We start from the raw sequence: 23,575 nt of genomic DNA, 5'->3' as shown, positions 1-23,575 counted from the left end.
ATGCAATGAGTCATACACAGATAGTTGCAAGGTACAAGAGGGGCGAGCAGAGGGTAGTCAGGTCACATGCAATGAGTCATACACAGATAATAACGCAGTACAAAATCAACAGGCAAACTAACAACGGGAAACAGAATCGGGTCAGAACCATATAAACAAGCTATAGCAACAAACAGGCACACGGGGGTCAGCACACTAGGCCAATGGCAAAAGTATAACTGGCAGGGATTGAAGCTACCCAGGGGTTTATGAAGCTCTCCCAGAACCAGAAAGAGGCCACAATCATTAACCCCAAGTGTGCAGGTCAAACCCTGCACAGAGCTCCAAACATTAACCCCCGGTGTGCAGCTCAAAAACCCGCACTGGGATCATGACAGTACCCCCCTCTCAACGGGGGGCCTCCGGACCCCCAGGCTTCCCCGGGTACTTGGCATGGAACGCCTGAACCAGGCGATCTGCATCTACCAAGCGAGCAGGGACCCATGAGCGCTCTTCTGGTCCATATCCCTTCCAGTGGACCAGGTACTGCAAAGAGCGGCGCACCCGCCGAGAGTCCACAATATGTCCGACCTCATACTCCAATTGACTCTCCACCAGCACTGGGGGAACAACAGTCTCAGAGTTCTCTTTGACAGATCCTGCTGGTTTCAACAGAGACTTATGGAACACATTAGATATTTTTAAGGAGGCGGGGAGACGCAACCTATATGCCACAGGGTTGACTATCTCCATAATCTCGTACGGACCAATGAACTTTGGTCCCAACTTAACTGATGGTACCTTTAAGTTGATGTTACGCGTGGAGAGCCAAACCTTCTCTCCCACCTGAAACATGTCTCCCGAGGCTCTCTTTTTGTCCGCAAAATATTTGTATCACCCCTGGGCTCGAGAGATATTACGCTGGACCTCAGCCCAGAGGTCTTTTAACCGTTGAACGGACCCCTCTGCTCCTGGACAACCGGAATCCACCCGAGAAAACTCCCCAAAATGCGGATTAAAGCCATAGTTAATCAGGAATGGGGACATGTTGGTGGACTGACTCACCTGGTTGTTAAAAGCGAATTCAGCCAACGGTAAAGCATCACACCAATCCTCCTGTCTGGCGGAGGTCAGACACCTGAGAATTTGCTCCAGGGATTGATTGGTGCGTTCTGTCTGACCATTACTCTCCGGGTGATATGCCAACGAGAAGGAGAGTGAGATGCCCAATTTCATACAGAACGCCCTCCAAAATTTGGCCACAAACTGCACACCTCTGTCAGACACAACATTCAGGGGTACCCCATGCAATCGGACCACATGCTGCACAAACAATCTTGACAACGTTTCTGCTGAAGGTAATGCTGCCAAGGGAATGAAATGGGCCTGTTTAGAAAACCTATCCACCACCACCCAGATCACGGTATTGCCCCTGGAAGGTGGAAGGCCGGTAATAAAATCCATGGAAAGATGAGTCCATGGCCTATCAGGAACCGGTAAAGGTATGAGTTCCCCAGCCGGTCGGTTATGCGAGCTTTTGAAACGGGCACATATGCCACAAGCAGAAACAAATTCCTTGACATCGGACCTTAACGAAGGCCACCAAAAACCCCTGGCTACTGCCTCTCTAGTGGCCGTGATACCTGGATGAGCACTCAGCCTAGAATCATGAAACTCCTGCAGAAGTCTAGGCCGCAATGAATCTGGAACAAACAGTTTATCGCTTGGCCTGGTTGCCGGAGCTAGGGCCTGAGCCCTTAGGATTTCTTGTTCCAACTCAGTTGAGACCCCCGCCACTACCACCCCTGGGGGAAGAATGGAGGACGGCGGCTCAGAGGGAGACACTGGATCAAAACTTCTGGACAGGGCATCCGCTTTAACATTTTTGGACCCCGGTCGAAAAGTAATTGAGAACTGAAATCGTGAAAAAAAAAAGTGACCAATGGGCCTGTCTAGGAGTAAGCCTCTTAGCAGATTCAAGGTATGCCAAATTTTTGTGATCCGTGACAACCGTGATAGGGTGAGCCGCCCCTTCCAAAAAGTGCCTCCATTCCTCAAACGCCAGCTTGACCGCAAGAAGTTCTCTATTGCCTACATCATAGTTTTTCTCAGCTGAAGAGAACTTCTTGGAGAAGAAGGCACAGGGTTTGAGATTGGTAAGGGTGGCCGGACCCTGGGACAGCACAGCCCCCACCCCCACTTCAGAAGCATCCACCTCCACAATGAATGGTTTGGACGGGTCAGGTTGCACCAACACCGGGGCAGACATAAAACATTTCTTAATCGCTGAGAAGGATTCCTTAGCGAGTACAGACCAATTTTTTACATCAGCTCCCTTCTGGGTAAGATCCGTGAGTGGTTTCACCACTTGTGAGAAACCTTTAATGAATCTCCGGTAATAGTTCGCAAATCCTAAGAAGCGCTGGAGCCCCTTGAGATCTCGAGGCTGAACCCAGTCAGCGATCGCCAGCACCTTCTTAGGATCCATACGAAACCCCTCACAGGACACAATCAACCCCAAAAAAGACAGCTCCTGTACAAAAAATGAACATTTTTCCAATTTGGCGAACAATTGGTTCTCCCTGAGTCTCTGGAGAACTGTCTTTAGATGTTGCAAGTGAGATTGACTGTCCGGGGAATACACCAAAATATCATCCAAATAAATAATAACAAAACGGCCTATCAGATCAGAAAACACAACATTGATGAAATTTTGGAAAATAGCGGGTGCATTAGTTAACCCAAACGGCATTACCAGGTTCTCAAAGAGTCCTTCTGATGTGAGGAATGCCGTTTTCCACTCGTCCCCTTCCCGAACCCTTATCAGATTGTAGGCCCCCCGCAGATCTAACTTGGAGAACCATTGGGCCCCAGCTAACTGGTTACATAAGTCTGGGATGAGGGGAAGCGGGTAAGAGTTCCTAACCATTATCTTGTTCAGTTCCCGAAAGTCGAGGCATGGCCGCAAACCACCATCTTTTTTCTTCACAAAGAAGAACCCTGCTTCCACAGGTGACACAGAAGGCCTGATATGCCCTTTGCGGAGACTCTCAGCTATGTACTCCTTCATGGCTTGGCGCTCAGGCCCAGACAAATTGAACAATCGAGCCTTAGGTAACTTGGCTCCGGGTACTAAATCAATGGCACAATCATAGGGTCTATGTGGTGGCAGCGCCTCAGCCTCACTTTCGGAAAAAACGTCTTCGAAATCTTTCAGGTACTCCGGAATACCTTCCAGATCGACAGACGACACAGACACGGATTTAACAGCGTTAACAAGATGTCCCCGGTTACCACATTTATTATTGCATCCCCATTGAGTGATTTCCCCTGTAACCCAATCAAAGGTAGGATTATGGCGTTGAAGCCAAGGCATCCCCAGTACCAGTCCTGCAGGCAAGTTATCTAGCACCAGACAACTTCGTTTCTCCACATGAGTGGAACCCACTTTTAGAGAAAAATGTTCGGACCTGCAACAGATACCATCTTGGTTAAGAGGAGATGAGTCAATTGCCACAAGTTTAACAGGATCATGAAGCCTGACTGTCCCTATCTTATTAAGAGTCATAACCTTGGTATCAATCAGGTTCACAGCCGAACCGCAGTCAATAAAAGCAGTAGTCTGAACAGGACCATAACCAAGTTCCAGTTCCACCTGCAGCACCATTTTTGCACATGAGGAAAATTGTACCTGAAGGTCTGGGTAGCCTCCTCGATTACTACCCAGACCTAGTCGTTTCCCGCCATCTTGGAGGATGACGGACAGGAGGGGCAGTCCTTCTTCCAATGTCCAGATTTCCCACAATAGAAGCACAACTGCTTTTCCCGGCGGCGTCTTCTTTCTTTTCCCTCACAGGTGACAGCGCTCACCTCCATAGCCATAGGAAGAGTCTGGGTCTCATCTCCACTGAAGAATAAGGGCGATTCCCGTTGCATAATGCCTCTAGCCCGCAGCCTGCGATCCATGCGAACCGCTTGGACCATGGCATCCTCCAGGGAGTCAGGCGGAGGATGAAGTGCCAAAGCATCCTTCAGACGTTCACACAGGCCTCTGTGGAACAGCCCCCGAAGGGCGGCATCACTCCAGGAAATCTCCGCTGCCCAACGTCTGAATTCAGTACAGAACCATTCGGCCGAGTGCCCCCCCTGACAGACACTCATCACTTTGTCCTCAGCCAACCGCACTCTATCAGGCTCATCATAAATAAGCCCTAAGGCTTCAAAAAATGCATCCACAGACATTCTCTCAGGGGCAGAAGAGGAAAGCGAGAACGCCCAGGCTTGTGGGGACCCCCTAAGCAGGGACATCACCACCCCCACCCTCTGTTTCTCATCCCCAGAGGAGCGGGGTCTCAAAGAAAAATAAAGCTTACAGCCCTTCTTAAATGCCCTGAAGTCATCCTTGTTACCAGAAAATATATCTGGCAATTTAACCGGGGATTCAGGTGGGATTAAAATGACATCTCTATTCCCCACCTGCTGGAAGCCTGCGGAAAGTACCCCCTGAACTGAGTCCTCAACCCGCCGTTGGGACTGGGCCAGAGCTTGGTGTTCCAAACTAAGCTTCTGCAGTGACTGAGTCAAGCTTTTCACCTGCTCAGATAAAGCACACATTGGGTCCATGCTGCAGAAGTGAGGAGAGAGAAAGAGAAAAAAAAAAAATTGTGGGCCAGTTATAATGTCAGAGACACCGCACTGAACTTACTCACTGAGCCAGTGCGCGTGTCCTGAGTAAAGCGAACAGTGCTCAAAGCTACCTGTGGAGCGGGCAGCAACCGAATAGATGCGTACTTCAGAGCCGCAGGACCTGAAGCACGTGACTGCTAGAGGCGTGGCCTAAACTCCACAGAGCTAGGAGCTGCAAGACAATTCCTAGCAGAGTAACTGCGAGACAAAGTTACCAAGGGGCATAGACAGGGAGAATAGTCAGGACGTAGCCAATGAGTCATACACAGAGATAGCTGCAGGGTACCAAAGGGGGCGAGCAGAGAGTAATCAGGTCACATGCAATGAGTCATACACAGATAGTTGCAAGGTACAAGAGGGGCGAGCAGAGGGTAGTCAGGTCACATGCAATGAGTCATACACAGATAATAACGCAGTACAAAATCAACAGGCAAACTAACAACGGGAAACAGAATCGGGTCAGAACCATATAAACAAGCTATAGCAACAAACAGGCACACGGGGGTCAGCACACTAGGCCAATGGCAAAAGTATAACTGGCAGGGATTGAAGCTACCCAGGGGTTTATGAAGCTCTCCCAGAACCAGAAAGAGGCCACAATCATTAACCCCAAGTGTGCAGGTCAAACCCTGCACAGAGCTCCAAACATTAACCCCCGGTGTGCAGCTCAAAAACCCGCACTGGGATCATGACACATAAGTCAACAAGCTGATATGAAAAAGGCCCTGAAGCAGCTAGGCTTGAAAAACTAAATCAGCGCTCAGGTATTTTCAGAAGACAGAGCTAAATGAATTCAGCACACCCCAGCAGGGAATGGCAGAAATCCAGAAAAACAAAGCAAAACAAAGTCAAAGCACCAAAGCAAAAGGCCGAGCAGCAAACTTAGCTTTAGAGGAGCAGGAATTCAGACTGGTCTCCAAGGATCCCACAGAGAAATCACCCGCAGGGTAGAAGGGCGTCGGCAGCCTTATATCCAGTCAGTAACTCCGCTCAGCCAGTCATCATCATCAGCCTCAGGTGTTTGATAATCAGGCTCACTACCTTTCTTTACCAGAAGAGGGAGTTCCTCGGGCCTCAGTAATGAAGGGGAAAATGAACTCACAACACATACTGTTAGGTACTCCTGGGGTGGACCCGCTAGACCATGGCAACGAACCTCCCAGGGGCGAGCTGACCAGGTGGACCACCCCCTATACAGGGAGTGTTTGGGGCAGGCCCGCGGGTAACTATTACCACGGCAGCTGGTACCCAGGGAGTGTATAGAGGGGCCAGCCACAGGCCGGGGATGCTGGCGGGAGCCTCCTCTGGAGTAGGAAGACGGAAGGCGGTCAGGTCACGTACACATGCGAGACGGGGACAGCAGGCACAATCAGAGCGGTCTCAGGTGCGGGAACAGGACAGGACGGGACACGACCACGGACATCCCGATCCTAGGAGAGAGGATAGTGGAGAAGGCAGGTGAGCTACAGACAGACAGGACGCAGGAGCGTACATAGATGAACGGGCCAGAATCACTATCAAAGCAAAAGTGATAATCAGGCGCCGCTAGCAGGGAGAGGCGGCCTGATATACGAGTAGTATCAGAGGCTTCCGGGTCGTGACCTCTCCAGTGCAAGAGAGGAAGGCGCGTGACCTCAGGAGGAACAGGAGGCGCGCGTGCGCCCGAGCACATTGTGTGCGCGCGCGCGCCGAGGAGGAGGGACAGGGGCGCGCACCCGGCGAGATCCAGAAGCCCGGATTGACGTGGTCGCCGGGTGGAGGAGAGGAGCCAGGAGGGATCGCGGAGAAGCCAGAGGCAGCCGAAACCGCGGTGAGGAGGCCGCCGGTGAGCGGGTAAGCTGCGGTCGGGGAGAAGGGATAGGCGGAGTGCGCGGCTGCAGCCGCGTGACACATACCATGTAGCTAAGAAGTACTGTGCAGCCACATATGGAGTATTGATACATTTAGCAGAAATTGTGGGACTGATTTTAGGGCCATTTTTACCAATTTCACCAAGTAGCAATGTAAAATCTGGGGCTAAAACAAAATTTTTGTGGTAAAATGTAACTAATTTTTCTTCTCCGCCCAATGGTGTAAGGTTCTGTGACACAACCGTGGTGTAAATGTGATCACTGCACCGCTACATGAATTCATTGAGAGGAATAGTATGTAAAATGCGGTCACTTTAGGGGGGGTTCTGCTGTTTTGGTATGTCAGGGGCTCTGCCAGTGTGACATGACAGCCTCAAATCATTCCAGCAGAATGTGCACTACAATATGGCACTTCTGAGCTTTGCACTGTGCTTTAAAAGTAGTTTTCAACCATATATGAGGTATTGGCGTACTCAGGAGAAATTGCATAACTTATTTTGTGGTCCAAAGTACATTTTAGTGGAAAAAAATTGTTATACAATTCTGCAAATCGCTTGATGGTTAAAAATGCTCACTATACTGCTACATGAAATGCTTAAGAGGTCTAGTTTTCAAAATGGGGTCTTTTGTGTGGGTTTCTGCTGTTTTGGCATATCAGGGGCATTCACAATCTGTTCCAGCCAAAATTGTGCTCCAGAATTCAGTTGGTGCTCCTTCCCTTCTGAGCCCTGCCATGTGCCCAAACAGTAGTTTTCCACCACATATAGGATATCTGTGTACTCAGAACAAATTGGACAACAAATTGTATGATCCATTTTCTCTTGTTACGCTTGTGAAAATGAAAAATTTGGGGCTAAAGCAAAATTTTTTGTGGGGAATTTTTTTTTTATTTTCATGGCTCAACATTATAAACTTCTGTGAAGCACCTTGGGGTCTAAGGTGCTCACCACACATCTACATAAGTTCCCTGACGGGTCAGCTTCCAAAATGGTGTCATTTGTGGGGGGGGTTTCCACTGTTTAGGCACATCAGGGGCTCTCCAAATGCGACACGGCGTTCGCTAATTATTCCAGCAAATTTTACATTTAAAGTCAAATGGCACTCCTTCCCTTCTGAGCTCTGCCATGTGCCAAAACAGTGGTTTTCTGCCACATATGGGGTACCAGCATGCTCAGGAGAAAAAGTAAAACAAATTTTGCAATCCTTTTTTTCCCTGTTACTCTTGAAAAAATAAAAAAATTGGGGTCTAAAGTAAAAATTTTCTGGAATAAAAGTAAAATGTTTATTTTTTCCTTCCACATTCCATTAATTCCTGTGAAGGACATGAAGGGTTAATAAACTTCTTGAATGTGGTTTTGAAACCCATGAGGGGTGCAGTTTTTAGAATTGTGTTACTTTTGGGTATTTTCTGTCATATAGACCCTGAAAGTCACTTCAAATGTGTCTCTAAAAAATGGTTTTGTAAATTTTGTTGGAAAAATGAGAAATTGCTGATAAATTTTTCACCTTCATACTTTCCTAACCAAAAAAAAATTGTGTTTGAAAAATTGTGCTGATGTAAAGAAGACATGTGGGAAACATTATTTATTAACTATTTTGTGTGATATAACTCTCTGATTTAGAGGCATAGAAATTTAAAGTTTTAAAATTGCTCAATTTTCTGTTTGTTTGTTTTTCACAAATAAACCCAAGTCATAGCAAAGAAATTTTACCAGTATCGTGAAGTACAATATGTCACAAAAAACAGTCTCAGAATCAGTGGAATCCATTGAAGCATTTCATCAGAGTTATTGCCTCATAAATTGACACTGGTCAGAATTGCAAAATTTGACCTGGTCATAAACGTAAAAACAGTCTTGGAGGTGAAGGGGTTAATAATAGGCAAATGATGAAAAAATGGAAAAAAAATTGTAAAAACATCTCAATTTATTCAGTATTGAGTATGAGTACCCTGTATAAACATGCAGTTTTATTAGGTTATTAATTGTTGTCTGAGGAATGTCCTGCCAAATGCACTTGATTACACAAATCATCAAGACCCGCTGGTGGACTGAAATTGCCAACCAATGCTGTCCTAAATGTGCTCAATGGGAGACAAGTCCAGAGATGTTGCAGGCCATGGCCTGGAACACTTTGGGAGACTTTGTAAAATTGCCCGTACCATTGATTCCATAACCATTTAATGTAATGCAGCATTGTTAGTGTACTTGGAATAAAGACTAGAATGGTTTGGCTACTGCTCATTATGCTACCTAACACCATAATCCCAGGAGTAGGACCATTGTGGCCTTCACCCGTGAATGCCTCTTCATAACGTTAACCACATGGTCTCCAGATGGAGTCTGAAGGTTGGAATTGAGAAACAGAGGCTGGATGGAAGTCTATCCTCTTTTGCGTCCCACTTTTGTATTGGATGCAATATTAGCTGGAGATTGGTCTTGAGACCACATGCCATAAAGAGGCCTTCATAAGGGAACTTTACATCTGTTCTTCTAGAATTATTGTGTGTGTTGGCATGACATATGGTATCCCTTGTTTGTGGTACTATTGGTATAGTGGTTTTTGTTTAGTAACAGAATAGATGTTATATTGACACACAGTAAGTGCTAATATATGGTCATAGTGTGGTGTCATTATTTGTTACTTTTATAGTGGTTTTATTGCTAATCTTGGTCTTGGTAAAGAGGATTTTGCTCAGCAGTATGGAGATACTATTTTTTATTTGGTAACTATATAACTATAATATTTAGAAATACCACTTAGAACATTATCTTATTGCTGCATTTTCTGTAAAATTAATTTTATCTGTATTTTTTTGAGGGGGAATATATCTTTATAGGGACTTGCAATACCACTGAGATCCGTGTGTCTGAGCAACATGTAGATGGGGGGCCTAGTCAGTTTTACACAGTAACCCATATGACTCTAGTTACGCCACTGTTGAGAAGGAGTACGAATGTTGAGAAACTAAATGGAACACATGGTTTTCTAATTATTTTAAAAATATTAATCTGAAAATTGTGACATGCACTTGCATTCAGCCCCCTGAAATCTGATACCCCTAAGTAAAATCCTGAGTGACCGAGTGCCTCCAAAAGTCACATAATTAGTAAACTGAGTGTGTAACTTATTCTCATCATAACTGCAGTTGTTTTGCTAAGGCCTCAGAGGTTTGCTTGAGAATATTAAGGATCAAACAGTATCATGAAAACCAAGGAACACACCAGATAGGTTAGGGATAAAGTGGTGGAGGAGAGTGAAGCAGAGTTAGGTTAAAAAAAAAAAAAACAGCCCTAGCTCTGAACATTTCTTTGAGCGCTGTTCAATCCATCATCCAAAAATGAAAGGAGTATGGCACAACTGCAAACCTACCAAGGTACTTGCAGCAGTAATTGCAGCAAAACGTGGCTCCACAAAGTATTGACTCACAGGGGCTGAATACAAATGCATGTCACAATTTTCAGATTTATATTTTTGAAATATTTAGAAAACCATGTTTCATTTGCTTTACACTTCACAAATACTCGCTACTTTGTGTTGGAACATCACATAAAATCCCAATAAAATACAATTAACGTGTGTGGGTGTAATTTAAAAAAATTTGGAAAAGTTTATAGGGTATAAATATTTTTTCAATACTCTATATACTGCATGATGTGGAAAAGGGATAAAGTCGGCATTCTGTCTGCAAGATTAGGGCCCCTCAGGGTTCTACTGTTCACAAAACTAATGCTGTAATACATTCATATCTGAAGCTGTCCTGAGGACTTCACATAGCAAAGCTACAGTATGTGCAGTCCTCGTACAAGCCTGTATGTGCTGTCATGCAGATTTCATTGGGTAACATAATTATAACAATATTATACTAAAAGGTATTGCATGCGATGACACCCACCATAGTCATGTGAACTGTGTTTGTCATGTGACTGAACCAAAACATTGGTGTGTAAACCCAATGTATTCAAGCTATTCTAGTAGGCCAAAATATCACAACTGGGGGGGCGTGGCCTCAGCTGGCGATGGTGTAACACGCACGGCTCAGGATCTCTGAGGAGGCATCTCCTAAAGCGACAAATAAAGCTCTCTCTTTGATAACCCACGGAAGGATTGTTTTCTCGTTACTCAGAGGTACATTCTGATATCCCTTGTCTGAGGTTTGGACATTAAAAAAGACATTTTTGAAATCTGAGGCCTTTTCCGGCCATTTTACTGCAAGGTGACACTATTTTGAACCGTGAGTGAAAAAATCCTTTCCTTGCTCCCTCTATTACCCTTCGGCTGTCCTTGTCCTCAGAAAAAGTATCTCCACGCTTGTCTACCACATTTTAAAGATTTTTATTGTCTTTTGGAGATATTTTTTAACAAAAATCCTGTCATATACCAGCTGATTGGCAGAAGGATACAAAATAGTCCCTACCCTGTGCCTAATCTGACAGGATTTCTCTCGTTGCATAATTAAAAGACCTTGACTTTTTTTTTGGAATCTCCTCTTGTCTGTCTATTTTAGACCCTTTGGAAGTCCCAGGGTGTCCTAATTTAGCTATATTCCCCTGCTTTGTGTGAGGCTTTGGGAGCTATAACGGCTGCGGAGGGATCTCTTTCATCTCAACGTCCTATCTCAAGTATGCCATTTTCCTGTCATAATAGATCTGTGAGGCGGAAGGACACAAAATAATCCATGATTTGTGCCTATTTCTATGTTACCTCCGCTCCCCACCGCTCCTGTGCGGCTCCACTGGGGTGATCAGCCTTTCTTCAGCGGTACCGTGTATCAGCTGCCGACTCCCCTGTTGCATATTTTATGAGCAGTGACTGTCGTCACTGAGCCCTGTGTGAAGACTCGCCGCCTGTCACGGCTGCATTTAAAATCACAGGGAGCGTGACTATATCGGCGCGCAGTTAATAAAGGATTTTACTGTATGCACCATACAATATTAAAAGTGCCATCTGATTCTGTGGTGTATCTCATTCCTCACGGTCCCTTTTATAAAAAGGCATAAGAAGACAAGAATTTTCTATGTTTTTAACGTTTATTCAGTATAAACATCACCCATAATATCAATTCTCTATAATATAATCCCTGCAAGGCAGGATTCAAAAAAGGGTACAAGATGAGTCACAAGGCTACTCCAGTGTCCAAATCAATGAAAGCGTCTAATATGACTCCTCAAAAAGCACACAAATTTCAGGATTCTTACAATTCTCACTTTAAAGATCAAGTGGATATCGTTAACCCATTTAAGGCCAGATCTCCTCATAAAAGAGGTCATAGATACATCTCTCTCATCAAAAAGGAAAAATCCTGGTAAAACTTCAGAAAAATTCACATCGCCAGCCGATGCTTCAAGTCCTGACTCTGGATGGAGATAATTCACCAAACTTTTCGCCAGAAAGGTCAAAATTTAAGATGGATAACACCAATCCTTCTCCTTCCCAAAATCTGGATGTTATATCCATACACTCTTACATGGATACTCTCGCCAAGAAAATCACGTCCAGTATGTCTCAATCATTTGAAAACCAAAATAAAATTTTACAGTCCACCTTGGATAAATTTAACAGCAGGTTAGACAACCACGAAAAACAGCTAACTGTAGTGGAAGAACGATGATTTATCAAAAGACACCCATGACCTCAAATGTGAATTTCACAGACTTAAAATTAAAGTTGCGGATATAGAAGACAGGAACAGACGAAACAACTTGAAAAGAAGAGGAATACAAGAATCTCTCTCACCCGATAAACTAGAAGACTTCGTCAAGACAATTTTCAAAAAATTACTACCGGCACTTACAGACCAGGATCTCATCATAGATAGGATCCACAGACTTCCCAAACCATGGAATATCGATAAAGATCTACCTAGAGATACCATCTTAAGGGTCCACTTCTTCAAGATCAAGGAAAAAATTAAAAAATCGGTTAAAGATCTAGGAGGTTTTCCAGAACCCTATGCTCACCTTCAGCTATTCACGGATCTTTCAAAGGAAACGATTGAAGGAAGAAAGCCTTTTAAGCCAGTGACCTCCACCTTGAGGGAAAATAATATCCCCTATAAATGGGGCTTTCCACTTAAACTTTTGGTATTCTACAAAGGAAAGATGACCGTCCTATTCTCGCCTAAGGAAGAGATTTCCTGTCCTACTGCAGGATACCCGATCGCCATAGAAACTCTAACTCTCAAGACTCCAGGCCCTCTTCAGAGACGGGATGATCCAACGGAAAGACCCTGCCTACATATTTTCTCTCCTGGTTAAAAGGCCTCTCTACAGTTTTTGATTATTTGTTCGGTGTATTACTCTGCTTATTATTCTTCTTTCCACAGGTTTTCTTACTTCCCTACTTCTTTATGGACTCATATCACATGAGATTATTTTCCTTCTAGGAACAGTGCAGTTATGATTGACAGCTAAAGGATGCCTCTAATGGGATCCTTACACAAACTTTCCCCGCTAGGAATTAGAGCCTACCGGCTAGGCCCTTTCTGAAGGACAATTTTGTTCTTACTGTTTTGTGTTTTTCTGTTTTCGGTTTTAAGCAGGTCTTCAGTTTTAGGTTTTTTTTTTTGTTATCTAAGTTCTTCAAAAGGTAGGTGCCCTCTGGTTTCCTTATTTCATCTACCCCACTTCATACGGTCCTTGCCACTCTTGTAACACGAAAATAAAAGTTGTGTCTTATAATGTCAGGTGGCTAAATAGCCCTTGGAAGAGATTTTCCATTGGTAAAGAAATTAACGGGTTACATCCTGAGGTTGTATGCCTCCAAGAAACTAAGTTCAAAAAAGACAACCACCCTTCTATAAATCTCAAAAATTTCCCATTTGTATTTGAGTCTTGCGGCCCATGAAAGAAAGCTGGGGTTTTAACCCTGATTGGTAATTCAATTTTCTTTGAATTTCTCTCTGAAGTCAAGGACGAAAAAGGTCACTATCATATTCTCCTATGCAAATTGAACGGCCACACCTTCACAATAGTTAATACTTATGTTCCCACCATCAGAAAACTTAGCTTCCTAAATAAGCTAATGTAAAAAATCGACATCTTACGCTCAGGAACTCTACTTTTATTAGGTGACTTTAATATGGTGCCAGATAATACACTAGACTCCACCTCCCCCAGCAGACAAAGATCGCAATCCTTGAACAGCTGGATTTATAATCACGAGCTATTCGACTCATTCCGCTGTTTGAACATCACATCTAGAAAATTTACTCATTTTTCTGATGTCCATCAGTCGGCCTCTAGAATAGACTTGATAATCACACGTCTTCTCCTCGCCAAGGTCCTCCTCCGTCTCCATACTTAATAAAGCTATTTCAGATCATTCTCCGGTAACTGCAGAATTCACAATAGGGCCTCCAACTCACCCTCAATTCATGTGGAAATTCAACTCCTCTTTGCTTCATAACCCCTCCACCAAATCTGAAATCAGCTCAGCCTTACAGAATTATTTTAGTGAAAACGACTCCGTCCTCCTAAATCCATTTTCCTGTTGGAACGCTCACAAGGCGGTATTGAGGGGAGTTTTGATCCAAATTTCCTCCAGACAAAAAAAAAGTTAACAGAGATAAAATCCTTGCCCTACAACAGTCAATTAAATCTAAAGAAGAGGAACTTTGTCGATCCTCTGTTTCCTCTAGCAAATGAGCTGTATTATCAGAACTTACCGATCTTAGAATGCAATTAAGGAAACTCATATTCAATTTTTACGACTCAGCTATTAGATCGGCAAAATGCAAGCATTACTTATCTATAAATTGCCCTTCAAAATACATGTCAAACAGAATTAAGAATATACGGAAACAGAATAGAATTGACACTATAACTTCCTCTAATGGTACATCTCTGGTCCACCCTAAAGATATTGTAAAGGCTTTTGCCGATTATTACAAAAATCTGTATAATATTAATCAGGATAACCCTAATTTTCAGCCAACTACCTCAGAGATTGGATCATTCTTTTCCAGCATGAACCTTCCAAAACTCAACTCTGAAGACTTATCTTTTTTGTCTTCTCCCTTCACTGAACAAGAAGTCCTGGAAACTATAAAAAAAACTTAAAACATTTAAATCACCCAGACCAGGCGGTTTTAGTAATGATTATTTCAAGTCTTTTAGTAATTTATTGGCCCCTCACCTTGTAAAAGTATTTAATTCAGCTTTCCAATCAGGTCAATTTCCCAAAGAGATGCTGGAAGTGACCATTGTCGTAATCCATAAACCAAATTCTGACACTAGCCAAGTTTTTAATTATAGACCTATATCCCTCATCAACACAGACGTAAAAATTTACGCAAAAATCTTGGCTAATAGACTAAATCAATTTCTCCCGACACTAATTTCCAACGATCAGATAGGCTTCATTAAAGGAAGACAATCCATAGATGGTACGAGAAGGCTCATTAACGTAATTAAGCTCATTTCCTCGAAAAACCTCAAAGCCACTGTTATCTCTCTTGATGCTGAGAAAGCGTTTGACCGCCTTAATTGGTCTTATCTCGAAGCGACGCTCAAAAAATTTGGAATGAATTCTCGACTCCCAGGAGGTATTATGGCTTTGTACTCCGGCCCTGGGGCGAGGGTATATTCCAACAATCATCTTTCCCCTACGTTTAATATAGTTAATGGGACTAGACAGGGCTGCCCCTTGTCACCATTGCTTTTTGCATTGGCCATTGAACCTCTGGCCCAATTAATCAGGAATAGTACAAAGATCTCAGGAATTAAAACCTTGCATAGAGATTTTAAAATAGCGTTATATGCAGATGATATAATTCTTACCCTTACCGATCCAAGCAACTCTATCACTGCCTTACAAACTCTAATCCAGACTTTTTCCAAGGTCTCTTATTTTAAAATAAACAACTCTAAATCCAAAATACTTGGCTTTAACCTGGGAATAGACCAAGGAAAAATTGAGGGCCTCTCGCCTTGGGGTTGGGCTACTGATGGGCTGACACACCTAGGCCTAAAATTTGTCAAAAATATAAACTCTCTTATAAAATTAAACTTAGAGATTCTTACCAAAAAGCTTTTTAATTAATTTCGTATATCTAGAGATGATGGACTCTCTTGGTGGGGAAGAATCATGATGGTTAAATCATATATCTTCCCAAAAATCCTATATCTACTTCGCTCTCTTCCTTTAAAAGTTCCCACTTCTTCTCTTACAAATCTCCAAGCCTCATTGAATTCCTTTATATGGAATAACAAAAGACCCAGAATAGCAAAAAACATTCTCTACAATCATAAATCTTATGGTGGAGCTGGTTCCCCAAATATCACGGCTTATTACACTGCAAATTTAGTCAAACAAAGTGCATTCTGGTGGCCACATGATAAGACACCAGCTTGGCATGAACTAGAATTGTCTTTTAACAATTATAAACCTCTTCACCTACTAATTCTGAACCAACTCCTTCATAAAAAAATAATTGAAAACTCTCATCCAATTTTTCAAGCTATTTCTGAAGCTTGGAAAAAAATTTCTGTTCCAAAAAGAGGCTCTAATAAAGAAGTCACATTAAAAAATTTGACCTTATCAGTTATTTTTCAAGCATCCAATCAGACTATTGACCCCATTTGGTCTGCACTTGGTCTCAAAAGACTCAAAGATTTATACGATGGTGCTCTTTGTACACCTTATAACAAACTCAAGAATAGTTTTCAATCTACTACTCATGCATTCTTACAATATATCATCCTTAAAAACAAACTCCATGAGTTCCTTGCTATTTCACCAAGAATTTCTGAACCAGCAGTTAATCTTATTTGTAATATAGACCATAATATTTTCAGGAGTTTTGAGTATGCTTACAAGTGGTGTAATAATAGCTTTGCAGTGGTCAAGACTCAAAATATTATCAAATGGGAAAACGAATTACATAAAATAATTGACCCTCCTGACCTTGAACAGGCATGCTCCCTCTCGTACGCCTCTACCATTTCCTTATCACTACAAGAGACCCACTTCAAACTTTTGACGAGATGGTATTATACACCTGTAAGACTCCATAGAATCAACCCTGACAATTCTCCGCTCTGTTGGAGGGGTTGTGGAAGGCCAGGAAATATTTTTCATATATTTTGGCAATGTCCCAAAATTGTTTCCTTTTGGAGAAAGATTTCAAATCTTATCGATTTTATCTTAGGAACGCGACTTATTTTGTCTCCTCGTCTGGCCCTTCTTTCTCTAAACGCTGACAAAATTGACCCTACTAACACGCTGTTGATTATGCACATTTTACTAGTTTCCAAACACAATATCGCTTTCCTTTGGAAAAATCCAAAGCCTCCACAAATTAACGATATTATAGACAAAATTAGCCTTCATCATTCCTTTCAACTGAAATTTGCACATATGCATGATCAATTTGCCAAACATGCTAGGAAATGGTCTAGATGGCTGGAGCTGTTTTCTTAAGGTCTTCAACCAGAGTGCACCTGCCTAGGCCCCTTTGGGGTTAGGTCTTTGGCTTGGAACAAATTTAATATATTATATGCTTAAATACTTACCTTTGTAATAGTTCATTGTATAATATGCTTCTGCATTAACATGTTACATTTTATGTATTCTTTACATTTGGACATTGTTGTCCTTCCTCTTTTCCTTCTTTTCCTTTTCATCTTTCCTTCCCTCCCCTACACCTTCTTCCCCATTTATTAAAACTCCAATAAAACGTTTGGAAAACAAAATATCACAACTAAGACAACCCAATCCAAACGCTAAATGTCCTGATAATATTTCAGCAAGACACTGGTTGTGCAAAATCAACAGAAAATACAGATCTGCAAATATCAAGTGGGGTTTTGGATAGTATCTTCACATTTGTTATATTGTTCTTTGCTGTTACATTTTAGTTCTGAATATGCCTGAAAAATCCACCACCTGTGAATGTGGTCATAACAGTGAACTTCATGTAAAATTGAAGATAAATGAAAGACTAGATTTCCCGACTCATATTTAATGGTAACATTATTAAATCTGAGTGCTATTCTTTGCAGCCGTGTCTGAAGTTTATGCATTTATTGGGTAGAATTACCACCTTGTCGACATTAATGTCTATATTCCCACTTGATGACAATATTGATGAACTTGTAGTATATATCACATTATCACTCCAAATCAATAGCGGCGGAGACAGTAAGGTCATTTATTGTAGCTTTTGCACAGAGATCATAAGAATGCGTCAGATCAAGGAAATAAGACATTGTGAATTACGTAATGATGACCTATCAAACAAACAGCTGGCAGAAGAAGGGCACATCTCATACGTATGGGTTTCATTGTTAATGTACCACGCCTTAGACTGATCATCTCCATAGTGTTATATATTAACCACCATAGTGACCTACCTGTAGTGTTCCGGCTGCGAGGCTCTTATTTCTGCAAATATCTATATTCCAGGGAATGAGCTCTCGTTGTGGCACAGCAGATATCATGGGAAAAATGAGGGGTGGAGCAGTGCTGTCAGCAAGTCCTGCGTTGTATGCTCGCCTGGTTTCTCCTACGGAGATCCAGAAGCAATCAGTGCTCCAGAAGTCTGGCCTTTTGCAGATTTTTTTTATCACAGCAGGGTGAATAATCTGCAGGCTCCGGCATTCACATCAAATGACATTATGTCGATTGCTCAATATAAAAATGAAGCAGGCAGGGAAGGAAGAACCTGTTGTCATACAAGACTCCTGTTCTGACTGGCATCTGATATCTAAAAAAAAAAAAAGGAATGTTTAAAAAAATATATACTTTCCAACAGCTTAAAAATCAGTGAAATACATGCATTTCCTGAGTTATTTTAGGATCCAGGGTGTGTAATGATGGCTGCTCCAGACTGCTCTGTCTTTACTTAGAAGAGATTGTTTCCCAGAAACCATATTTCTGATAATTTGAGGCATTAACATGTAGAGATCAGTTAATAGATAAAGCATATGTTTCCACTAATTCCTGTGTGGTGACCCTGAGCTGAAGATCATTGCTGAGTTGTTGGGTTTGACTAAGCAAACAGTTTAAAGAAAGGTCTTACCCATTTCTTTAAAATCTAAGGCCTCTCTTTAAGCCCCTGTCACACATAGCGATCTCGCTAGCGAGATCGCTGCTGGGTCACAAGTTTTGTGGCGCAACAGCGATCTCCCCAGCGAGATCGCTGTGTGTGACACTGACCTGCGACCGGCCCCCCTGCCGGTATCGCTGATCGTTGATGGAAAGCCCTGGACATTTTTTTGATCGCTGGTCTCCCGCTGGCCAGCACGCATCGCTGCGAGTGACAGGCGGGAGACCAGCGATCAGCACACTGGTAACTAAGGTAAATGCAGGGTTTCTAAGCACTGGGCGGTGCTTAGAAACCCGATGTGTACCTTAGTTACCAGCTCGCTGATGCAGGGAGCTGGTAACTAAGGTACACATCGGGTTTCTAAATGACGCACGCCCCTTAGAATCCCGATGTGTACCTTAGTTACCAGCTCCCTGCATCAGCGTGCTGGTTACTAAAGTACACAGCGATGCCACGCGCTCAGTGTCGCTTGTGCTGATGGCTGGTGAAGCTGTCTGTTTGACAGCTCACCAGCAATCATGTAGCGACTCACCAGTGATCCTGACAAGTTGATATCGTTGTCGGGATCGCTGGTGAGTCGCTATGTGTGACGGGGCCCTTAGATTAGATTTGTTGGATCTAAAGCTCCATAACACATAGCGATCTTGCTAGCGAGATCGCTGCTGAGTCACAAGTTTTGTGACGCAACAGCGATCTCACCAGCGAGATTGCTGCGTGTGACACTGACCAGCGACCAGCCCCCCTGCCGGTTATCGCTGATTGTCTTGGAATGGCTAGGATATTTTTTTGATCGCTGGTCTCCCGCTGGCCAGCACGCATCGCTGCGTGTGACAGGCAGGAGACCAGCGATCAGCAATCAGCGCTCTGGTAACTAAGGTAAATGTCGTGTTTTTAAGCGGCACGCAGCGCTTAGAAACCCGATGTGTGCCTTAGTTACCAGCGCACTGGTGCAGGGAGCTGGTAACCAAGGTACACATCGGGTTTTTAAGTGCCGCGCGCTGCTTAGAAACCCGATGTGTACCTTGGTTACCAGCTCCCTGCAGCAGGGCGCTGGTAACTAAGGTACACAGTGGGTAACTAAGCGACGTGCATTGCTTGTTACCCTCCTGTCGCTGGTGCTGATCGCTGGTGAAGCTGCCTGTTTGGCAGCTCACCAGCGATCATGTAGTGACACACCAGTGATCCTGACAAGGTAATATCGTTGTCAGGATTGCTGGTGCGTCGCTATGTGTGACGGGGTCCTAACTCTCGGTATCCTGCCAATCAGCTGTTTAAAATGTCGGCAACTGCATCCCCTTCATTATTTATTAGGCACAGCGTTGTACTATTAGTAGTTACTGTGCCTGGTATTCCAGTTTCCAACAGCACGGTTCGTTACATTTAATACCAGTCGCTGCCACTACTATAAGTACAGAGCCAGGCCTGGTAAGCAATGAAGAGGATGCAACACTTTGCCACTGAAGTCAGGGTCCCATTTTCAAAAACGTGTTAGCGGAAACGCCAAGTCAGATCATTATCAGTATAGTGGTGTGTCCTAAGAATTAGTCATAGTCATCAATTTTAAAGCCCTGGGCAATCAGTGTAAGGCTTGGTTAACAAACTGTAGATTTAACTCCAAAAACTATCACTTTCTGATTTCAGTGTAATGTTCACCACTTTAGTTTTTGGCCTTTTACTAATATACAATGAGTGCCTCCATTTTCACATACATACATAAAAACTAGTGACAAAGGGATAGGAGAGGATTTTTCATGATTTGAAGGGGATTGTACAACTATATTGCATGAAACAATCTGCCCTAAAAGAGCAAATTTTCAGAACAAGAATTTTACACACATAATTATTTGTTATTTCCTCCTAAAATAAAAAGCATCTCAGCATTTTCTAAAACCATGGATCCTATGACTATCTCCTCAGGTAGACTGCTCCATAGAATAATAATTCGTATAGTAAAGAAGGCTTGCCTCCTTGAAGAGTGATCCTATATTTCTCATATGGTGGAAAACTTTTTGATGGTGTTCTAATTTTGTAAGAAGCACCTGTATTTTGTATGGGCCATTTATGTAATTGTACAAATTAATCATGCTCCCCTCTGAGGCTAGCTTCAGACTAGCGCATTTTACATGCAGCGCACGGCACCGCAAAGCCCCGCCCCCTGCCCGCCCCGTCCGGTCATTTCATCGGACTATCGCACACGGCTGCATGCGATCTGCGCACCCTATCTTTAGCATAGGGTGCGCAGACTGTGCGCTGGCCGTGCGCTAGTAGGATTTTTGCGTGCACTGCGCACTTTTGAAGGTGCGCCAAGCACACCAAAATGCAACATGGTGCGTTCGGCGCACACCGGCACACCTTCAAAAGTGCGCAGCGCACGCAAAAATCCTACTAGCGCACGGCCAGCGCACGGTCTGCGCACCCTATGCTAAAGATAGGGTGCGCAGATCACATGCAGCAGTGTGTGATAGTAGGAGGAAATGACCGGACAGGGCGGGCAGGGGGCGGGGCTTAGCGGCGCCGTGCGCTGCATGTAAAATGCGCTAGTCTGAAGCTAACCTTAGACAGCTCTTATCAAGACTAAATACGTTTAATTATTAATCTTTACCCACAACTAATATCCTTCAAACCTCTTTTCAGTTTTGTGGCTCTTTTTTAAATTTTTCTATCTCCAGGGAATCCTTTTTATGAAGTGATACCCAGAACAGAGCTGCATATTTCAGATGTGGTTACACTTTGTAATTTGGTAGCACCATGTTTCCCCAAATATACAGTATATAACAAAATATTGAGATTAACTTTTGTTAATGACCAAACACTTATTTTCCACCATAGTTTTTAAAATACAGTGGGTAAATTCAAATAAGTTCATTTTTTTTCTCATTACTGTACACTCTGCATCCCATCTTGACTGAAAAAAAATAGAAATGTAGAAATTTTTGCACATTTATTAAAAAAGAAAAATTGGAATATCACATAGTCGTAAGTGTTTAGACCCTTTGCTCAGTATTGAGTAGACGCACCCTTTTGAGCTAGTACAGCCATGAGTCTTCTTGGGAATGATGCAACAAGTTTTTCACCCCAGGATTTGGGGATCCCCTCTGCCATTCTTCCTTGCAGATCCTCTCTAGCTCCGTCAGGACAGACATTTTCAGGTCTCTCCTGTGATGCTCAATTGGGTTTAGGTCAGGGCTCTGGCTGGGCCAGTCAAGAATCGTCACAGAGTTGTTCTGAAGCCACTCCTTTCTTATTTTAGCTGTCTGCTTAGGGTCATTGTCTTGTTGGAAGGTGAACCTTCGGCCAAGTCTGAGGTCCATAGCACTCTGGAAAAGGTTTTCATCCAGGATATCTCTGTACTGTGCCACATTCATGTTTCCTTCAATTGCAACTAGTCGTCCTGTCCCTGCAGCTGAAAAACACCCCCATAACATGATGCTGCCACAACCATTTCTCACTGTTGGGATTGTATTGGGCAGGTGATGAGCAGTGCCTGTTTTTTTCCACACATACAATTTAGAATTATCACCAAAAAGTTCTATCTTCGTCTCATCAGACCAGAGAATCTTATTTCTCATAGTCTGTGAGTCCTTCATGTGTTTTTTAGCAAACTCTATGCAGGCTTTCATATGTCTGGCACTGAGGAGAGGCTTCCGTTGGGCCACTCTGTCGTAAAGGCCCAACTGGTGGAGGGCTGCAGTGATAGTTGACTTGTGGAACTTTCTCCCATCTCCCTACTGCATCTGTGGAGCTCAGCCACAGTGATCTTGGGGTTCTTCAATACTTCTCTCACCAAGGTTCTTCTCCCGCGATTGCTCAATTTGGCTGGACGGCCAGGTCTAGGAACACTTCTGGCTGTCCCAAATTTCTTCCATTTAAGAATTATAGAGGCCACTGTACTCTTAGGAACCTTGGGTACTGCATAAATTCTTCTGTAACCTTGGCCAGATGTGTGCCTTGCCACAATTCTGTTTCTGAGCTCCTTGGCCAGTTCCTTTGACCTCATGATTCTCATTTGGTCTGACATGCACTGTGAGCTGTGAGGTCTTATATAGACAGGTGTGTGTGTGTGAGGAGACTGCAGGCACGTAGGATGCAGTAACGGACTGTACACAGACCAAGGGTGAAAGGGGTTTATTACAGTATACAGTAGAAACTCTACGCAGGGAGAAAACGGAGGGATAATTTTCCCTAATACAGCAAAAGGCTAATGGGGATAACTTAAGGAATAGGGGCAAGTAAAGCCAACAATACAATAAAATATAACTTATCACTCAGGCGCCAGTCACGGTTGAACTTCTGTCTGTGATGGGTGCTGCCTAGATTGCATCGCAGTGGGGGTCTGTCACAATCCTGAGGTAAATGATGTAGTATCTTTTGATGTTGGAGGTGTCCTCCCGTGGTCCTGACGATGGTGGCGAATCCTTGGGATCTTGATGTGGGCCTTGGGTCCAGCAGATGAGGTGATGAAGAGGGATACATCCTTATCCTCAGCGGTGAATGTCCCAATACTACAGATATTTGCAGCACTGCTCAAACACAGTTTACAATGGGCAACCCAGTTCGCTGTGCCGAATCGACACACATCTAAGTCCTGTTCACAGACCTTGTCTCTCATGGTCAGTACTATCAGCGTGGGAGGCTGTGGCAGCGTTGTCGGCTGTGGCAGCGGTCTCAGCAAGGGCAGTGATGTAGGCTGGGACAGTGGTGTCTGAGCGGTACTCAGTTGACGGTCGCCTGTCAAAGCGCTCTGCTGTCCCAGGCTCTGCTCTGCCCAGACGCCTCTCAGCTGATTTTACCTCACAGGCGTCCCGTGTGCCCGAAGTTCCCACCCAAACTGTCTGGTCACTTGCGCGCCGCAGCGCTGTCCGATTAGCCACGCCCCCTTTTGTCAAACACAGGGCGGGGCCGGAGTCTCAAACTTTCTACCCCACAATATAGGTGACAACCCCGACGGTTCCGGACCCTTCACGGAGGAGACATGCCTAGTTAGTTCCTTCTCCTTACATGTGCCTTTTCA

At 43.7% G+C, this 23,575-nt stretch overlaps 1 protein-coding gene across 1 annotated transcript in view; it reads right to left on the bottom strand.

The window, feature by feature from the left end:
• The window catches only part of FGF1 (fibroblast growth factor 1), a 598,188-nt gene that overhangs the window by 321,790 nt on the left and 252,823 nt on the right, over positions 1-23,575 (bottom strand). The window contains exon 5 of the mRNA XM_073576425.1: positions 17,870-18,222. The gene's annotated coding sequence lies outside the window, so the exon portion shown is untranslated. The remainder of the gene's footprint in view (positions 1-17,869; positions 18,223-23,575) is intronic.

The sequence above is a fragment of the Dendrobates tinctorius genome, unplaced genomic scaffold, assembly GCF_039654945.1.
Source record: "Dendrobates tinctorius isolate UK_male_01 unplaced genomic scaffold, ASM3965494v1 ptg000001l, whole genome shotgun sequence".
Taxonomy (NCBI): Eukaryota; Metazoa; Chordata; class Amphibia; order Anura; family Dendrobatidae; genus Dendrobates; species Dendrobates tinctorius.
The sequence above is the reverse complement of the archived record's forward strand: the minus strand, read 5'-3'. Positions and strand labels throughout refer to the sequence as shown.